Source organism: Bactrocera oleae, chromosome 2 (genome assembly GCF_042242935.1).
Source record: "Bactrocera oleae isolate idBacOlea1 chromosome 2, idBacOlea1, whole genome shotgun sequence".
Lineage (NCBI taxonomy): Eukaryota > Metazoa > Arthropoda > Insecta > Diptera > Tephritidae > Bactrocera > Bactrocera oleae.
The window spans coordinates 39,922,685-39,935,921 of record NC_091536.1 but is presented as its reverse complement, the minus strand read 5'-3'; the positions used below and the strand labels follow the sequence as shown (position 1 = coordinate 39,935,921).

Here is a 13,237-nt window from a genome sequence, read left to right as displayed (position 1 = left end):
TAATTGTCAGTATGTTTGTGTCATCGGTGCGAAAATAAGCTTCGAACAAAGATCCAACATTAAATTTTGTTTTAAAATTGGTAAAACTTTTACCGGAACATATCAATTGATGAAACAAGTTTATGGCGATGATTACCTATCTCGTAGCACAGTGGACGAGTGGTTACAACGTTTTCAAAGTGGTCGTGAGGACATAAATGAGAAATGAGCCGAATCCCAAAAAATCGCGCCTGGAGAAGTCAAAAGTGAAGACAATGCTGATTTGTTTTTATGATTCCAAGGGCATTGTCCACAAACAATTTGTTCCACCCGGCCAAAACGTTAATGCGGTATTCTACCTTGGAGTTTTGAAGCGTTTGGTGCGCCGTATTCGACGTATTCGGCCCGAATATCGCGAAAATGGAAGTTGGCGTTTGTTGCACGATAATGCGCCGTCTCATCGATCGACGCTTGTGGCCGATTATTTGACCAAAAATCACATTTTAACAATCAACCACTCCCCGTATTCACCTATGGCACCGTGCGACTTCTACCTTTTCGGGCAAATGCATTTGCCGATGAAAGGAAAGCGTAATGCAGACGTGGAGGCCATTCAAAAGGCTTGCACCGGCATACTGACGGTCATACCGGCTAACGAGCTAAAACACTCGTTCGACATGCTTTTGGACCGTGCAAAAAGCTGTATTAAAGCAGAATTAGACTATTTTGAACACAATTAATTGATTTTGCCGATAAAGCGATAAAACATAGAACAAGGCGGCTAGATCCACAAAGAAATCTAAAACGAGTATACCATTTGACTTTGAGAGAGTATAAAATGTTCGGTTACATCCGAACTTAGCCCTCCCTTACTAGTTATTATATGAATTTTAATATATATCTTACACATTGACCTATATTTTCGGTAAAAAGTCAACTATGGGCACTGGGGTCCACATATTCAGTACCTAAAGAGTTAAGCAGTTATGGTTCGATATAGACAATTTTTGGTCACAAGATGGCATACTTTAAACGCATTATCCACGCAAACTTTTAACCCATTGCAATCATTGTTGCTTGATTTACATAGTGGAAAGTGAAAGAATCAGATGGAATTTAAAATGGTGTTATATGGGAAATTGGCGTGGTTGTAATCCAATTACTCCCATTTTCGTACTATAATATAGAGATATGAAAAGAATGTTATGTACCGAATTCGGTTGAAATCGGTTAAGCAGATCCCAAGATATGGGGTTTCCCCTAAAAGTGGGCGGTGCCACGCCCCCTATCTAATTTTGAACGTGGTTCCTAGAAAATCATCTTATACCATTACGGAGATAAAATTTAATGTCTCTGGTTTGTTTAGTGCTTGATATATCGCGCTTTTAGTAGTTTTTAACACCGTTATATGGGGAGTGGGCGGGGCTGTCACCCGATTTCATTCATTTTCACACTGTCGATAGGGGGCGGGACCACGCCCACTTAAAAAATTTAAACTGCAGAAGCCCCTCCTTAATGTGATCCTGTATAAAAAATAACAGTCTTGTACTTGTATCTTATTGCGGAGCTTAGTTATGACAATTTATTCGTTTCTAATTAATGGCTTTTTGTGGGCGTGGCAGTAGTCCGATTCCGCCCATCTGCAATACCAACGGCAATATTTTTACCAAGTTTCATAAATATATCTCAAGTTACAGCTTGCACGGACAGACAGCCACCCGGATTTCAACTCGTCTTTTCATCATGATCATTTATATATATATAGCCCTATATCTAACTCGATTAGTTTTAGGTGAACAAAACTATTATACTCTGTAGCAACGTGTTGCGAGAGTATAAAAATGTTCCTGCCACTTCTTCGGTACTTAGCCGCTAATTGCTTCACTACTGTTTCCCCCTGAATTTTTTCGCAAGTGTTATTTGTTTTACCAGAGTATGATTTACCATATAATACGGTTCAAAGGATATGAATTTTCCACATCACAAAACCACCAAGTTTTGATACCATACTTAGCTATTTTCGACGGTATGTATTGAGTAAATCCAGTACGGCTTCGGGGAGGACAAAGCTGTTCATCGATTGTCAAGTTTTCAAAAGGTTTGTACATATGAGCTAGATTTGAATTAGGCATTGTCCTCATACCTCAAATGTGTGCTGCCTTATCTTCTTTTTTCGGTTGACTGTTGCTGTCCTCGAATCTCAAAAAAACGCATAATATGAAATCCATTTACTCCCATTGTTGCGCGATACAGTGGATCAGAATTGGAATGCCACATATCAAAAGAGTGTTCAGTATTTTCGTTTTTTGCTCCAGCGTAAATTATGACACCGAAAAACGAATAAATTTCTGGTATCCTAGCAGACCACCATTGGCGTTGAGATTCTGAATGATTTTCATTATAATTTTGATAAGGAAATTCAGCTTTTTTTGTTAATGTGATGGACAATTATGACTACCGTATTGTACTTATTGACAACATTTCTGTATAATTGTTTTATCCTTCGCAATAAAACTTCCAGATGATCCATGAGCTCGTCCTAAAGTATTATAATAATTCACTATTTAAAATTGCAATTTTTATTACCTTCAGTCTCAGTAGTTTCTGCTTCATCATCTTCTACCTCACTCTCGCTACTCTCAATCTATTGTTCTCCTTCATCATTCCCTTGTTCATCTTACTCTGAGTGATCTTCGTGAGCGGAGACTGATTGTGTAAAAATATGCGCTGGAATCCAGTCTTCATAATCACTGTCAGATGGCCCGAATGAATCCCTGTCATTTTCCCCATACAACTATTTCAAATAAATATTTCTTTCGGTCGCGCTCATCCTAAAAAATTAATTATTATATTATATAATTTGTTCTTAATACTATTACACAAAACTATAAAAAATATATTTACCTACCAAATTGAGCTCTGCGTTTATTCCATACTAGTATTTTTTTTTTGCATAAAGAACATCACCAATAAATCGCGTCAAAACCAAAATTCCAACTATACTAGAAAAAACGTATCGCATCAAGTGCGTCTCATAATTTTACACATTTGTTTTTCCGAAAATATCCCACAGGGGATTATATTTAACAACAACAAACAGTATTTACAATATTAAGCTCCGTGGATACGCGGGTACTAGAAGTAATAATAAAAAAATGGCATAAAACTATATTTAAAGTAAAAATACCTTGACTTGCGCGATTGTATGTAGCCCCAGTACAAACAAGTGTCCGCAAGATATCAGCTGTAAGCAAATGCAGCCTTTGCGTTTGTGAGATCGCTTCTTTGTAATTATTGATAGATGAAAATATACATAAATAGTGCGAAATTATGTATATTAAATTTATGTTTAAAATCCGTTCATATGCAAATCTTTAATTGATAAATTTTAAAAGATTGCATATATGCCAAAAATGAAACTCACTTAACCGGTCAAAAATTCAATTTTCGTTTAATATTTTTCGTAAATCAGTACCAAATCAAATTACAGTATATTTAAGAAAATAAGTTCACTTAATTTTGTTTTGATATGTTGCATATTGTTCGATATGGAGGTTTAGTTTCATTTAAGCTGAAATATTCGTCATACAGGTCCTGCGTCCCTGCTACTAAGGTAATGCGATGTAAGATTATTGCATTATTTGCCGTCTGGCTATCGTGGTATATATAGGTAGGTTAGGTTAGGTTAGGAGGTCGATCCCAGAAGGGATTCCACTTGGACAGCTTAAGACGCCAGTCCGTTGTGATACCTACAAGCTCCTATAATCCGGATCAAAAGACCCTTACAAGTCGACAAGACGTCTTGTGTTGACTACATACTTGTTAAGACGGCCAATATCCATTTCGGATAAGTATTCAGGTCCGCCAAACGTGTGATTTCCGAGATATTTCAATCGCAGCCTAGCGAATGCCGAACATTGGAGGAGAAAGTGCTGGGATGATTCCACCTCGCCCTCCTCCATACAACTTTGGCAACTAGCATCGGGTAGTACACCAAGCCGTACCGCATGAGTGCCCATTGGACAGTGTCCAGTGAGAACTCCTACAATAGCGGCGAGATGCACTTTGCTCAGGGCGAGAAGTTCCGCCGACCTCCTGCGATCCACTCTTGGCCAGAAGGATCTCGCGGTCGCACAGGACCTAGTCGTCGACCAGCGTCTGCTGAGAGCCAGAGTTGAAATAGCCAGACGCTATCTCTAAAGAGGACAGTTATATAGGTATATCTTTTTTTAATATGTTTCCTGCGTTGTTAGCTATTTTAGCCGCTTTCCTGCCCGCAAAGGCTTCCGCCTGGCAGATACCGCACTATTCCGGAAGCTTGAAGGGTAGCCTGAGATCTAGCTCCGAGCAATAGATTCCGGTTCCACTCCATTAGCCATTTATGATCCGTTACAAGTTCCGCAGGCGAGTCGCATGCTCCTGCGACATCCACCCTCTTTTGGTGTGAGTTGAAATAAAGAGTGAGGGTATGTGATATACCATATATTATCCACCAACCCCTAGCTCAATAAGCTATGTCCAAAGGTCCTTGAGGATAATTCACCTAACGCCGCCAATGATTTTCTGCTGAGCTTTTCAAAAGTAACATCTGTCTTATCGACATTTACTTTGAGCGTTGTACATTACGTTACTGTTTGTGTCTACGAACTTCCCCGTCACTAGTATAACTATGTCGTCTGCATAAACTATCAGTGCTTTCCTTTCAAATTTTTTCAGAAGCCCATTAGCTACAAGTGACCACAGGAGTTTTGACAGTACGTCCTCCTGAGGAGTTCCTGTTTGGGCTAATAGAGCTAGTAGAGTATTTATCCATGCTTTGATAGCTGGCTCTATCCGGTCTGCTAGACTGTTAAAGATTGCGGTATTGGAGACAATGTTGAATGATTCACTTTTGTTAAGAAAGACGCCCAGAGCATATTCCTTATGCTCTTTCTATATTTAGGGTTAGCGAGGGAAGTACAATTTCCATGGATCTATCCCTCGTATATTGTGAGGGGATTTAAACGGGTCGAAACCGTTGATTACCCAATGTATTTTGCCCTTCGTTATGATATCGGTAGGCACGTATTCTACGCTACCTCCTACAAATTGAATATTTGGAGCATGCGTACACTCTGGAAAATGCGTATTGACCGGATTTACCAGTGAGTACTTACTATATCCAGTCCACTCTTCACGTGGTTTGCGTAGTAGCCTAGGTGTAGTCGGGTGCTTGGACAGTAATTTGCTAATCCTACCTTCCTTGGCTGTATATCTTACTTGCCGCAGAAGCTCTTCCACGACTCCTTCGTGGGTTTATGAATTTATTTTTTAAATATATTTCCTCTAGCAGGACTCTTAATCGGCCATCTTGGCCAGTTTAAAGAGATCCTTAATACTTCTTCTCTAAGTGATCCTTGTTCCGGCACGCAATGTAATACTCTTTTTTGAGAATGTTAATGACTGCGACAGTCCGTTTTTCTAGTTCAGAGATTGAGTCATATAAAATTCCCGATTACTAGCCCAGTTAGTATATTTAGGATTCCTGAAGGTTACACTTTTATTGAGAGCTGAGAATTCTGCTTGAAATCTCACATGTTACATGTTACCTATGTTCAGAAACTTGGGATGTATGAAGCACCGCTTAAGGGGTTACATGGGTTTCGTTGGGCTTTTTTACCCAAGCATATTTTCAAAAAAAAATGTTTCTATATAAAAAATTATGTATTTAATTCAAACTTTTTTCTGTCTAAATGATACACATTTAAAGAATAATTTTTGAAATTAAAAAAAAAAAAAAATTAAAACTCCGCCATTGTAAGATCATTTGCGGTGACAACTCGGGCCTGATCGATGGATTTTTTTTTTTAAATGGGCGTGACACCGCCCATACCCAAACATACATATTATATAAGACGCTGTGAAAATAGGCAAAATCGGATGGTAACCATGCCTTCCTTGCTATATAAAATTCTTATATTATACAAAATAATTTTATTGCCTTAGTAATTGTTGCTACAACTGTTATTGGCTCATTAGATCATCATCAATCAATCAAACTTCCCTACGAAAATTAATAGCTCTTTCATCAATCATATCAGTTATTTAATCATTAAGGGGGAATATTAGCAACTATACCAGCAAAGGAATCAATGTGACTTATCTACTTTTTATACTCTCGCAACCTGTTGCTACAGAGTATAATAGTTTTGTTCACCTAACGGTTTGTATCACCTAAAACTAATCGAGTTAGATATAGGGTTATATATATATAAATGATCAGGATGAAGAGACGAGTTGAAATCCGGGTGACTGTCTGTCCGTCCGTCCGTCCGTGCAAGCTCTAACTTGAGTAAAAATTTAGATATCTTTATGAAACTTGGTAGACATGTTTCTTGGTACCGTGAGACGTATTGCAGATGGGCGTAATCGGACCACTGCCACGCCCACAAAACGCCATTAATCAAAAACAAATAACTTGCCATAACTAAGCTCCGCAATAAGATACAAGACTGTTATTTGGTACACAGGATCACATTAGGGAGGGGCATCTGCAGTTAAAACTTTTTTTAAAAAGTGGGCGTGGTCCCGCCTCTAATAGGTTTAATGTGCATATCTCCTAAACCGCTAATGCTATAATAACAAAATTCACTAGAAGCAAATGTTTTTAGCACTTTTATTGACTGTGTGAAAATAGTTGAAATCGGATGGCAACTCCGCCCACGCCCCATATAACGGTACTGTTAAAAACTACTAAAAGCGCGATAAATCAAACACTAAACACGCCAGAGACATTAAATTTTATTTCTGAGATGGTATAAATTGGCTTTATAGGAACCGCGTTCAAAATTAGTCAGTGGGCGTGCACAGCCCACTTTTAGGTGAAAACCCATATCTTGAGATCTGCTCAACCGATTTCAACTAAATTCGGTGCATAACGTTCTTTTCATGTTTCTATGTCATAGTGCGAAAATGGGCGAAATCGGACTACAACCACGCTTACTTCCCATGTAACACCATTTTCAATTCCATCTGATTCTTTCACTTTCCACTATGCAAATCAGGTAACAATGATTATATCGGGGTAAAACTTTGCGTGAATAATGCAATTAAAGTATGCCACCTTGCGCCCAAAAATTGTCTAAATCGAACCAAAACTGTTCAAACCCCTAAGTACTAAATATGTGGACCCCAGTGCCTATAGTTGACCTTCTACCGAAAATATCAGTCAATCCACAAAGAAATCTCAAACGAGTATACCATTTGACTTTGCGAGAGTATAAAATGTTCGGTTACATCCGAACTTAGCCCTTCCTTACTTGTTCTTCTATTTATTCTTATCTTTCAGTTTAACTTTTATATTCAATAACTTCAGTATATTCCATATTAATGAACTATTTAATTCATGTTTTAATTCTAAAATTCATTCTATTTTTAAATTTACTATCTTCCGAAGGGCTCCCGCCTTTTATTGGATTTTTACTTAAATTACTAGTTATTCAAAATCAATACATCCTAATAACAATAATAACAGTAATAACATATTTATTACACAATTTTGTTTATTTACGGCTACGTTACTCAGCTTTCACATGAAACAAACCAATTCTTCATCTTATTCTTTCCAGTTCATGCTTCATTCCTGCAACGTTTGTCTGCTAGTTGAGCAAGTTAGTGATTGTCTCCGCACAGACTCAGCTAGATTTGTAACATATTCGCTGATTAAGTGTTTACAAGTTGCCAGAGGCATAAAAATTCCCTCTTTTTCAGAGGTTAATTGTAAAGTGGTACCTGTTTATTAGAGTCCATCTGCTTCGCAGTTACCAGGGATATCGCTATGCCCTCTAACCCATTGCAGGTTTATCGTGCAGTAGGATGTTAGATCCTCTAATAGATCAAGACATTCTTTTATTATCTTTGATGAGACCATAGGAGACCTGAGTGATTTTAAGGCCGTATACACATATACATGCTCCTTGGTGTGAGCACACTTTTTGTCAATACAACAAGGCTTTCTTTGATTGCTCTGATCTCTGCCTGGAAGACACTGCAGTGGTTTGGTAAACGGAAGGCGATTTTTGTGTCTAATTTTGCTGAAAAGACCCCAGCTCCCACTCGATTATCTAGTTTGGATCCATCCGTGTAGATGCTAAACCTTTCATTCCTGTCCACCTCGTCCCTTTTCCACTCCTCTCTGGTGGGGAGTATTATTTATATTCAATTCTACTGGATTGTGGAAACCCGTGGTTGTGGGTAGAAACGGGAATTTACTAAGTATTTTAGAATGTCACAGGCGACTAATTAAGAGGATTTCCTCAGTCTGAGAGCTGACTTTGCTGCCACTTGCTTACAAAACTAGTCTGTCGGCAGTAAATGTAAAATGACGTTTAGTGCCTGGCTTGGCGTTGACCTAAGAGCTTCACTAGTGCATATACTGGCTGCTCTTTGTATACTTTCCATACGCCTCACCGCGTATTTCTTTTCCATTATTGGCCACCAAACCAATATACCGTATGTCATTATTGGTGTAACAACTACTGTGTAGAGCCAATAAGCTGTCTGAGGCGTTAGCCCCCCATTTGGGGCCCACCATCCTTTACATATATTACCTTGACTTCACTCTATAGCGAAGGGATATAGGTTAATTGAACGCCCCCTTAAAAATGGATACTTGCCAATCTATTATACAACTCTGCGACTGCTGTAATTGAGCCGAGAATGGACTGTCTAGTCCCGGAGACTTGAAGGGCTTGAAGCTATTTATTGCCCAGCGTACGTTGCTTTCTGACACTATGCTTATAGGAGTGTAGTCTATTTCTGCTCCGCTGTCTTGAGTATATTCTACAGCATGGCTTTCAGAGCTACCTGAGAAGTGAGTATCCATTAGTAGTCCTAGTGACTCTTCACTGGATATCGTCCAACTGCGGTCTGGCTCTGAATATATTCTATACTATGCACCCATTGTGCCATTATTTTCCTAAATTAAACACTACCCCAACTTCGTGTTATTGGACAAGCCACTTCTAATGCTTGCCGTCAAGATTCCGTGAATCTATTAACGAGGATCTCGACTCCTTACTTTTGGGCTAAAACGGCGGAATGATAGGGATACGTTTTTCCAGCTCTTGCATGGGCACCTGTCAGTTCGTTTTCCTATGATTCCTGAAGTTATTGCCCCTATCGGCCCTTTCCTCTATTATATATTTAATATATCGGTGCTCCGAAAAGGAATGTTCTTCGAGGACTCTCCATTGGGTTAATCTGTTGAGTATTTCTTCCGACACAAGAGTTATATCAAGTACTTCTTCTCGGTTTCTTGTAATGAACGTTGGCGTACTTCCCTTATTACACACCAGAATCTTAGTGCCTAGTAGGTAATTAAAGAGACACTCATCTCTGTCATTGACATCTGTGCTGCCCCAGACCGTATAATGCGCGTTTGAGTTGCATCCAAGTATAGTCATCCACTTGGGTGCCTCGCTATCCCGTACCACCTCTTTCACCACCTCTCGTTTCCCAGCTTACTGCTGTTGTATCGTTCTTGCTGCAATGATGTAATACAAAAACGTTAAGGTTTTTCTTTGCCATTACGCAGGCTTTGATTTTACCTTCACAGTTTACCATATATAGCTTGTAGTTCGTTGTCCCCAATCCGCTAATACGCCCTCCATTAACCCATGGCTCCTGAATGAGGACAAACTCTGGCTGTTCTATTGCCACGCGTTGAATTAGGGCTGCTAAAGCTAGTTTGCTGTGATCAAGACTAATTTGTAGAATACGCATTAACTATTGTTATATCTGCGGCATGCTGGGCCTTTAACAGTTTACCTCTCGGTATTCTGCTCCTAATGTACAGATCCATGAGTCTCTCCAACGTTTTCAACACAAAGGAGGATAGGCTGATGGGCCGAAATCCTTTGAGCCGACGTGAGTGCTCCTTCCGGCCGTCGGTATATAGGTAACCTTAACCAGTCTCCAGGTCTACGGAACATGGCCTAATCTAATATAAATCGCGGGACACCTTGACCGTATGCTGCATTTGCGCCGGTTCGGGGACTTGAAGAGTTTACATAAATTTAGCGTTTACATAATATGTTACTTTAATAAATAATAATTATTTATCTAAGATAATGTATACTTTAACTGTCTACAACTCTTCATTCCTATTTCAATTATAATTAAGTCCCCCAAACATTTAGTTATTTTTAAAAAAACTTCCCAAAAAATTATTTATATATACAAAATTTCCTAAAAATAACGTATATGGCAGCATGCCGAGTCAACTAGTGTTCCTTGGTAAATATGTAAAGACGGGTTAGATGGGCGTAATCGGACCACTACCACTCCACAAAACGCTATAACTAAGCACTAAATAAAAATGTAAAACTGTAACACAGTAACAGTAATAAGTGGAATGTAACGGGATGAAACTTTACCCGAATAGTACGCTTAAAGTAGGCCTTATGACTACAAATTGTCAAAATCGGACTACAATTGTTCATGCCTCCAGATACCGAATATGTGGACCCCAGTTCCTACAGTGAACATTTTATCGATATCGATCAATCTGTGAGGTATGTTATTAAAATTTGGAGCAAATCTTTTCCTGATAACACTATGCTTGTATGTCAAAAATGGGTTGAATCGGAAATGGGCTTCTCTTAGCCGCCATATAACTAATACAAAGATTTTCAAACTTCCGGTTTACTTTATACCAATATATATGAGTTATTTTAGTGAACACGTTTTTTACCAATAACAATGTATCTTTGTGCCTAAAATGGATAAAATCAGTTGAAAACTTGTCCTAGTCCCCATATAACTATATCACGATTTGCGATCATCCACCTGACTTTACTCCATATATATTGGTGATGGTAAGTGTACCTTAATGAAACTTAGGGAGCATATTATTAGTTGTGGCATGTTTATATTATGTGGTGTACTACAAAAAAAAAAAAATCGGGTCAATATATCCCTTAGATCCCATATACCTAAAATATTATTTTGAAACTTCTGGTTAGCCTTATACCATATATACGAATAACACCCACTCCTATATAGTGCATATAGCGATTTTCGTTTTTCTAATAAGCCTTATATGAATATGTCGTTCAGTGTATGAGCTATATATTAATAAAAATAATATGAATATGTCGTTCAGTGTACGAGCTATATATTAATAAAAGTGAGTGAAAATATGTTGTCAAGTATACCTGAGCAATGTCCAAATTAATGCAATCATTCCGTCCATTTATCTGCCCCCAATACAGCATACATAATGATTTCCGACTTTCCACCTGACTTTAAACCGTACAGGATGGCCAAAATGTGTGATGTTTTATTAAAACTAAATAGACTTATTTCCTTGAAAGTTATGTGCTTTACCACTGAATATGAATGGAATTGGTCTAGACCTTGGTCTTAATCTCATATCAAATGTGTGCTACCTTATCTTCTTTTTTTTTGTTGACTGTTGCTGTCCTCGAATCTTAAAAAACGTATAATATGAAATCTATTTACTCCCATTGTTGCGCGATACAGTGGATCAGAATTGGAATGCCACATATCAAAAGAGTGTTCAGTATTTTCGTTTTTTGCTCCAGCGTAAATTATGACACCGAAGAACGAATAAATTTCTGGTATCCTAGCAGACCACCATTGGCGTTGAGACTCTGAATGATTTTCATTTTAATTTTGATCAGTAAATTCAGCTTTTTTTGTTAATGTGATGGACAAGTATGACTACCGTATTGCACTTATTGACAACATTTCTGTATTTCGACAAGGGCGGTTTAATCGAAATTGTTGTATCCTTCGCAATAAAACTCCCAGATGATCCCTGAGCTCGTCCTAAAGTAAGTGATTATAATAATTCACTATTTAAAATTGCCATTGTTATTACCTTCAGTCTCAGTAGTTTCTGCTTCATCATCTTCTACCTCACTCTCGCTACTCTCAATCTATTGTTCTCCTTCATCATTCCCTTGTTCATCTTACTCTGAGTGATCTTCGTGAGCGGAGACTGATTGCGTAAAAATATGCGCTGGAATCCAGTCTTCATAATCACTGTCAGATGGCCCGAATGAATCCCTGTCATTTTCCCCATACAACTATTTCAAATAAATATTTCTTTCGGTCGCGCTCATCCTAAAAAATTAATTATTATATTATATAATTTGTTCTTAATACTATTACACAAAACTATAAAAAATATATTTACCTACCAAATTGAGCTCTGCGGTTATTCCATACTAGTATTTTTTTTTGCATAAAGAACATCACCAATAAATCGCGTCTAATCTTTCCAAAATTCTAACTATACTAGAAAAAACGTATCGCATCAAACCAGCCCCAGTACAAACAAGTGTCCGCAAGATATCAGCTGTAAGCAAATGCAGCCTTTGCGTTTGTGAGATCGCTTCTTTGTAATTATTGATAGATGGAAATATACATAAATAGTGCGAAATTATGTATATTAAATTTATGTTTAAAATCCGTTCATATGCAAATCTTTAATTGATAAATTTTAAAACATTGCATATATGCCAAAAATGAAACTCACTTAACCGGTCAAAAATTCAATTTTCGTTTAATATTTTTCGTAAATCAGTACCAAATCAAATTACAGTATATTTAAGAAAATAAGTTCACTTAATTTTGTTTTGATATGTTGCATATTGTTCGATATGGAGGTTTAGTTTCATTTAAGCTGAAATATTCGTCATACAGGTCCTGCGTCCCTGCTACTAAGGTAATGCGATGTAAGATTATTGCATTATTTGGCGTCTGACTATCGTAGTATATATATATCTTTTTTAATATGTTTCCTGTGTTGTTAGCTATTTTAGCCGCTTGCCTGCCCGCAAAGGCTTCCGCCTGGCAGATACTACACTATTCCGGAAGCTTGAAGGGTCGCCTGAGATCTAGCTCCGAGCAATAGATTCCGGTTCCACTCCATTAGCCATTTATGATAACTCACCTAACGCCGCCAATGATCTTCTGCTGAGCTTTTCAAAAGTAACATCTGTCTTATCGACATTTACTTTGAGCGTTGTACATTACGTTACTGTTTGTGTCTACGAACTTCCCCGTCACTAGTATAACTATGTCGTCTGCATAAACTATCAGTGCTTTCCTTTCAAATTTTTTCAGAAGCCCATTAGCTACAAGTGACCACAGGAGTTTTGACAGTACGTCCTCCTGAGGAGTTCCTGTTTGGGCTAATAGAGCTAGTAGAGTATTTATCCATGCTTTGATAGCTGGCTCTATCCGGTCT

The 13,237-nt window shown here is 38.1% G+C and overlaps 1 protein-coding gene and 1 long non-coding RNA gene across 3 annotated transcripts in view; one reads left to right on the top strand and one right to left on the bottom strand.

Moving 5' to 3' along the window:
• The window catches only part of l(3)80Fg (dnaJ homolog subfamily C member 16 l(3)80Fg), a 405,661-nt gene that overhangs the window by 204,921 nt on the left and 187,503 nt on the right, over window positions 1-13,237 (top strand). The gene's annotated exons all lie outside the window — the stretch shown is intronic.
• LOC138858949 (uncharacterized) lies at window positions 7,398-12,517 on the bottom strand. The gene is made up of 5 exons (XR_011397986.1): window positions 11,864-12,517; window positions 11,175-11,811; window positions 9,787-10,014; window positions 9,567-9,721; window positions 7,398-9,502 (listed from the first exon to the last, which is right to left on the bottom strand). It is a non-coding gene; the product is annotated as an uncharacterized lncRNA (long non-coding RNA).